Genomic DNA, 7,725 nt, shown 5'->3' with positions numbered 1-7,725 from the left:
GGAGAATGAGCGGAAATTAACCAGAGCAGGAGGAAGTTTCCAGGCTGGCGGATAGGCACATGCAAAGGCCCAGTAGAGAGGGGGTTGGGGGAGAGAAAAGAAGAGAGGAGGAGGAGGGAGAAGAAAGAGGAGGAGGGGGAGGAGATAGAAGGGGAGGAGGTTGAGGAGGGCTGGGAGGAGGAAGGAGGAGGAGGAAGAAGATGGAAGAGGAGGAGGGGGATTGGGGAGCAGAAGAAGAGAAAGGAGGAGAAGGAGGAGAAGGAAGAGAGAGAGTTTGGGGGAGAGAAGGAGGGCAGGGGGAGAACAGAGAAGTGCCTGTGCAGTGAACTGAAACAACTGAAAACGGCTGAGCAATGCTGGGTGAGTGGAGCGGACCTGGGGTCGAGTTGCACTGACTCAGCGATTTACTCAGAAGCGACTTCAACCCTCCAAACCTCAGTTTCTTCATCTGTAAAACAGGGATGATCACATCTGTCTCTCAGCTGTCTTCAGGATGCCGTGAAACGACACACACACAATAAGGGCACCATCAATGTGAGTTGCTCTTTTTTATTATTATTGGCTATAGCTGAAAAAAAAAACACGGTTGATCTGTTAATAGTATACCCGTGGCCTAGAAAAAGTATGAAAAAGAATTCAAGAGTCGACAAATGTTTTCTTCAAGTGCTGGGTAAAATATTTTAAGTGAGTTCTGTTGCAGCTTCTCAATTCCTCTGTTGCCATGTAAAAGCATCCACAGACAATGCATTAAAAAACAGTCAGGTGGCCAGATGCGGTGGCTCAAGCCTGTAATCCCAGCACTTTGGGAGGCTGAGGTGGGCAGAATGCTTGAATCTAGGAGTTCAAGACCAGTCTCAGCAACATGGTGAAACCCTATCTCTACAAAAAATACAAAAAATTAGCTGGGCATGGTGGCACACAGAAGTAGTCCCAGCTACTTGGGAGGATGAGATGGGAGGATCGCCTGAGCCAGGGGAGGTTGAAGCTGCAGTGAGCCCTTACCATGCCACTGCACTCCAGCCTGGGTGACAGAGCAAGAGTCCATGTCAAAAAAAAAAAAAGTTGGGGGGGAGGCGCATGGCTGTGTTCTAATAAGATTACAGGCTGGGCATAGTGCCTCATGCCTGTAATCCCAGCACTTTGAGAGGCTAAGGTGGGAGAATTTGTTTGAGACCAGGAGTTCAAGACTAGCCTGGGCAACATAGCGAGACTCCGCTTCTACAGAAAATAAAAGAAGTAGCCAGGTGTGATGACACACACCTGTAGTCCCAGCTGCTCAGGAGGCTGAGGTGGGAGGATCCCTTAGCCTGGGATGTTGAGGCTGCGGTGAGCTGTGACTGTGCCACTGCAGCCCAACTTGGGCGACAGAGTTAGCCCCTGTCTGGAAAAATAAAAAAAAGAAAAACAAAAGATTTTACATTTCTACAAACATTTTATTTTTCTATGGAAAAAAAAAAAGAGAGAGAGAAAAATGCGCACCTCTCACATCTCACATGGATTACCACTGGCTCCCACTATTTGTTGGTTCAGCCACATTTCCGGAATCATGTGGGTGCCTGAAGGGTCAAAAGGACTCCTACAGGCAGCCTATGGGGCATGGCGCTAGACGGGCCCTCAACAACGAGCAAGAGATACTCAAGGCAGTGAAAAGGAGGGGCTATTGGGCTGTACTTGCCCACAGCTGGTTGTGCACAGTAATGCATGTACATAGTTAAAATTTTAAATTAGGCTGGGCATGGTGGCTCACACCTGTAATCTCAGCACTTTGGGAGGCTGAGACAGGAGGATCACTTGAGGTCAGGAGTTCGAAACCAGCCTGGCCAACATGGTGAAACCCTGTCTCTACTAAAAATACAAAAATTAGCCAGGCATGATGGTGTGCACCTGTAATCCCAGCTACTCAGGAGGCTGAGGCATGAGAATTGCTTGAACCTGGGAGGCAGAGGTTGCAGTGAGCCCAGATCGTGCCACTGCACCCCAGCCTAGGCAATAGAGCAAGACTCAGTCTCAAATAAATAAATTAATTAATAAATTAAAATAAGTCTATGGAGAAAAGTAAGGCTGGGTGTAGTGTTTTATGCCTGCAACCCCAACCCTTTGGGAGTTCGAGGCAGGAGGATTGCTTGAGCCCAAGAATTTGAGATCAGCTTGAACAACACGGTGAGACCCCATCTCTACAAAAAATAAAAATAGCTGGGGGTGGTGGCACATGCCTGTGGTCCCAGCTACTTGGGAGGCTGAAGGATCGCTTGAGCCTGGGGTTCGAGGCTTTAGTGAGCTATGATGGTGCCACTGCATTCCAGCCTGGGCAACAGAGAGAGACTCTGTCTCAAAAAGAAAAAAAAAAACAAACTAAATCTCCATTGAACACTGACTCTCAATCACCGAGTCCTCCCCAGAGGACATTTTTTATTTTTTTGAAACACAGTTTCACTATGTTGCCCAGACTGGAGTGCAGTGGTGTGATCACGACTCACTGCAACCTTGACCTCCCAGGCTCTGGGGGTCTCTCACCTTAGCCTCTGGAGTAGCTGGGACTACATGTCCACTCCACCTCACCTGTCTAAATTTTGTTATTTTTTTGTGTGTGTGTAGAGATGGGGTTTTACCATGTTGCCCAGGCCGGTCTCAAACTTCCGTGTTCAAACAATCATCCCGCTTTGGCCTCATAAACTGTGGGGATTATAGACATAAGCCACTGTGCCCGGCTACAAGTTCTTTTTTTTTTTTTTCTTTCTTTCTTTTTTTTTTTTTTTTTTTTTTTGAGATGGAGTTTAGCTCTTGTTGCCCAGGCTGGAGTGCAATGACACGATCTCAGCTCACTGCAACCTCTGCTGCCTGGGTTCAAGAGATTCTCCTGCCTCAGCCTCCTGGGTAGCTGGGATTACAGGCACGTGCCACCACACCTGGCTAATTTTCCTGGGTAGCTGGGATTATAGGCATGCGCCATCATGCCTGGCTAATTTTTGTATTTTTAGTAGAAACGGGGTTTCACCATGTTGCTCAGGCTGATCTCAAACTCCTGACCTCAAGTGATCCACCCGCCTCAGCCTCCCAAAGTGCTGGGATTACAGACATGAGCCACTGCGCCCGGCCTACAAGTTTTTACTTCACTTGGGCAAACACCTAGTTTTGGGATTACTGGGCCAAGTGTACCTATGACTTAATAAGCAATTACCAAACTGCTTTCCAAAGTGACTATACTACTTTGTCTTCCCACCCACAGTATATGTGTGTTTGCCAACAGTATCATCAGTAGTCTTTATTTTAGCCTTTCTGAAAGGTGTGCATAGTTTTTTCTACTATCAACAGTGAATGAATATTCTTATACTTATATCCTTTGTAAGTAGGTGTGATTATATCTGTAAGATACATTCTTAGAAGTAGATTTGATGAGTCAAAGGGTGTGAAAATCTGATTAGATATTGACAAACTGCCTTCTGGATGGTGGTGTTAGTTGCCTACCTACCAACTATGTATGGCAGTGCCTGTTTTGACATATCCCCAGCAATTCAGTGTGCTACTCAATGTCAGTGCATGTTTTTAATGTATGTATATAGGTATTTATTTTTTCAGAGATGGGGTCTTGCTCTGCTGCCCCGGCTGGAGTCCACTGGTGCAGTCATAGCTCACTACAGCCTTGAACTCCTGGGCTCAAGCAATCCGCCTGCCTCAGCCTCCTGAGCAGCCAGGGCTACAGGCATGTGCCACCATGCCCAGCTACTTTCTTTTTTTTTTTTTTAAGACATGGGTTCTTGATTTGTTGGCTAGGCTGGTCTCAAACTCCTGGCTTCAACTGATCCTCTCACTTCAGCCTCTCAAAGTGCTGGGATTACAGGCATGAACTGCTGTGCCTGGTCATTAGTACATATTTTTTGTTTGTTTGTGAGACAGAGTCTTTCTCTGTCGCCCAGGTTGGAGTGCAGTGGCACATTCTCAGCTCACTGAAACCTCTGCCTCCCGGGTTCAAGTGATTCTCATGACACAGCCTCCCAAGTAGCTGGGATTACAGGTGTGTGCCACCACACCCAAATAATTTTTTGTATTTTTAGTAGAGACAGGGTTTCGCTATGTTGACCAAGCTGGTCTTGAACTCCTCCTGGCCTCAAGCAATCCGCCTGTCTTGGCCTCCCAACATGCTGGGATGACAGCCGCGAGCCACCACACCTGGCCAGTATGTTTTTAAATACAATTTTACTTGAGACAATTGCATGTAAGTATCCACCTCATAGGGTTGTTGGTGAATACTTAATGTAAAGCTTTTAGAGCAGGTCCTTGCCATACAGAGTACAATGAATGTTAGTTACTGTATGATTACCACTGCCAATCAGTCAATCACATTATTATTTGCCTCTCCGAGTTCCTCATCAACATATTCAGGAGTTTTTTGGATATAAACTTTCTCAAACCGTGTTTTTTCTCTGCTCACACATCAACACACCAATAATCAACAAAGAATACTTCTGTGGACCCCAAAAATGTGTGGGGAAATCCCCCCACCAGCAAGGATACAATTTTTTTTTAGGTTGAGCCTCACTCTGTTGCCCATAGCATGATCTCAGCTCACTGCAACCTCTGCCTCCCAGGTTCAAGCGATTCTCCTGGCTCAGCCTCCTGAGTAACTAGGATTACAGGTGCATGCCACCACACCCAGCTATTTTTTGTATTTTTAGTGGAGGCAAGGTTTCACCATGTCGCCAGGCTGGTCTGGAACTCCTGACCTCAAGTGATCCACCCACCTCTGCCTCCCAAAATGCTGGGATTACAGACTTGAGCCATTGCACCTGGCCAGCAAATAATCAGTTCTGCAGCTGACACCAGCTGGGTGTCCTTCAATTTAAGTCTGACATCTTCGACCTGAAAATAGTGTTATTTCCCACAGGGTGAGGGCTCAGTCCCCAAGACTGCCCACCTTCAAACACCAGTCGCAAGTCTGGGCCTCTGAAACTTCTGATGGACCGCCTTCAAGTTGGGGCTTCCACAACCCCCGTTTTGGGTTCCATTAATTTGCTGAAGTGGCTTGAGAAATACAGGGAAACACTTAATTTTGTTTATACAGATGAAGTGACACATAGGGCAAAATATAAGGGAAGGGGCGTGGAGCTTCCATGCTTTCCCTGAATGCAACACCCTTCAAGAACCTCCACGTGTTCTGTTATCCAGAAGTTCTCCCAACCCAGTTCTCTTGGGTTTTTATGGGACACTTTATTACATAGGTGTGATTGAACACCGTATAGAAATGTGATTGGACAGGCCAGGCGCGGTGACTCACACCTGTATTCCCAGCACTTTGGGAGGCCGAGTTGGGTGGATCACCTGAGGTCGGGAGTTCGAGACCAGCCTGACCAACATGGAGAAACCCCATCTCTACTAAAAATACAAAATTAGCCGGGTGTGGTTGTACATGCCTGTAATCCCAGCTACTCGGGAGGCTGAGGCAGGAGAATTGCTTGAGCCCAGGAGGCAGAGGTTGCGGTGAGCTGAGATCGTGCCATTGCACTCCAACTTGGGCAACAAGAGCCGAACTCTGTCTGAAAAAAAAAAAATTAGCCAGGCATGGTGGTGCACACCTGCAATCCCAGCTACTTGGGTGGTTGAGACAGGAGAATCACTTGAACCCAAGAGGGAGAGGTTGCAGTGAACGGAGATTGTACCACTGCACTCCAGCCTGGGCGACAGAGCAAGACTCCGTCTCAAAAAAAAAAAAAAAAAGAAAAAAAAGAAATCTGATTGGACAGAAAGTGCACGATCTAAACCCAGCAAAGCCTGTCTGCTGAGTCTTTTCTTGGCCTCTCTGTGCAGCATTTCTTCCTTGAGGGTAGCGGGCAGAACCCTCTCTGGAATGAGGGCCTTTTGACCCACAGTCAGATGAGAGTCCTGCTTGGGGCAGGTCAGAGGTGGACAGGAGAAGATCAGAGAGGGAGATTCTGTTTTCTGAGGCCTAAAGTGCCTCAACATTATAATGAGGACAATGGGAGTTAGATGCCAGGAATTGTGGAGACGAAAATCAATACCTATATCATAACACCGCAGGAGTGCTTTTTCTGAGGGACTTAAAAATACCACCTATGGAATTTAGTTAATCCCCAAAAATCTCTTGAAATGCTGGCTAGGTATTCAGTCACTGTGGTTTTACAGAGTAGAGAAACAAGATAGGAGCTTTTCAAGGTTACAGAACAGATATGTGTCCCACAATCAAAAATTAATCCAGTCAAAAATTAATCTAGTTTGGAATAGGAAGAGATTCCTCTAGGTTACAATCACTTTCAAACTTTTTTGATGTCTGATCACTTTAAGAAATACAACAGGTACCAGAACACACATGTATACCTGAAAGGAAAGTTCTAGAAAACCATACTTCTGTTTTCTATTTGTTACATTCCATTTCACTGAAAATGTACTCATGGGGATCTGCTAATAAATAGATTTCAAAACCTACTATTTGGTTAACCAGCAGTTTAAAGAGCATTATCCTAGAATCTAGGTCAAGATACTCTGCCTGCCTCCCCTTTTTTTTAAGTCTCAAGAAAAAGAAAGAGAGAAAGAGGAAAGAGAGAGAGAGAAAGAAAGAAAGAGAGAGGGAGGGAGGGAAGGAAGGAAGAAGGAAAGAAAGAAAGGGAAAGAGAGGGAGGGAGGGAAGAAGGAAGGAAGGAGAGAGAGAGGAGGGAGGGAAGGAAGGAAGAAAGAGAAAGAAAAGGCATCTCCCCTTGTCACCAGGCAGGAATGCAATGGCATGGTAGTGGCTCACTCTAGCCTTGGCCTCCTAGGCTCAAGCGATCCTCCTGCCTCAGCCTCCCAAGTAGCTGGAACTACAGGGACACATGCCAGGCTAACTTTTTGTTTTGTTTGCTCGTTTTTTTGTTTGTTTGCTTGTTCATTTTGTTTTTTGTTTTTTTTTTTGACACTGAGTTTCACTCTTGTCACTCAGGCTAGAGCGCAGTGGCGTGATCTCGGCTCACTGCAACCTCCACCTCCCAGGTTCAAGCAATTCTTCTGCCTCAGCCTCCCGAGTAGCTGGGATTACAGGCGCCTGCCACCATGCCCAGCTAATTTTTGTATTTTTGGTATAGATAGGGTTTCACCATGTTGGCCAGGCTGGTCTCAAATTCCTGACCTGAGGTGATCTGCCCGCCTTGGCTTCCCAAAGTGCTGGGATTACAAGCATGAGCCACCGCGCTTGGCTGTTTGCTCTTTTTTTGTTTTGTTTTGTTTTGAGTCGGAATCTTACTCTGCTCCCCAGGCTGGAGTGCAACCTCTGCACCCCTGGCTCACTGCAACCTCTGCCTCCTGGGTTCAAGCAATTTTCCTGCCTCAGCCTCACGAATAGCTGGGATTACAGGCATCTGCCGCCATGCCCGGCTAATTTTTGTATTTTTAGTAGAGATGGGGTTTCACTGTGTTGGCCAGGCTGGTCTCGAATTCCTGACCTCGTGATCTGCGCGCCTCAGGCCTCCCAAAGTGCTGGGATTACAAGCGTGAACCACCGCACCTGGCCTTGTTTGCTCGTTTTTAAAGACAGGTTCTCCCTATGCTGCCCAGGCTGTTTCCCCTCCCTTTAAAAAAAGTAGTTAACAATTAGTGATTGTATACTTCAAAATAACTAGAATACTTGTAATGTTTCCAACACAAAGAATGTTTGAGGTGATGTTTATCCCAATTGCCTTGACTTGATAATTACACATTGTATATGTATATCAAAATATCATGTCCCTCTCCAAAATATGT

The sequence above is a fragment of the Pongo abelii genome, chromosome 18 (genome assembly GCF_028885655.2).
Source record: "Pongo abelii isolate AG06213 chromosome 18, NHGRI_mPonAbe1-v2.0_pri, whole genome shotgun sequence".
Taxonomy (NCBI): domain Eukaryota; kingdom Metazoa; phylum Chordata; class Mammalia; order Primates; family Hominidae; genus Pongo; species Pongo abelii.
The sequence above is the reverse complement of the archived record's forward strand: the minus strand, read 5'-3'. Positions refer to the sequence as shown.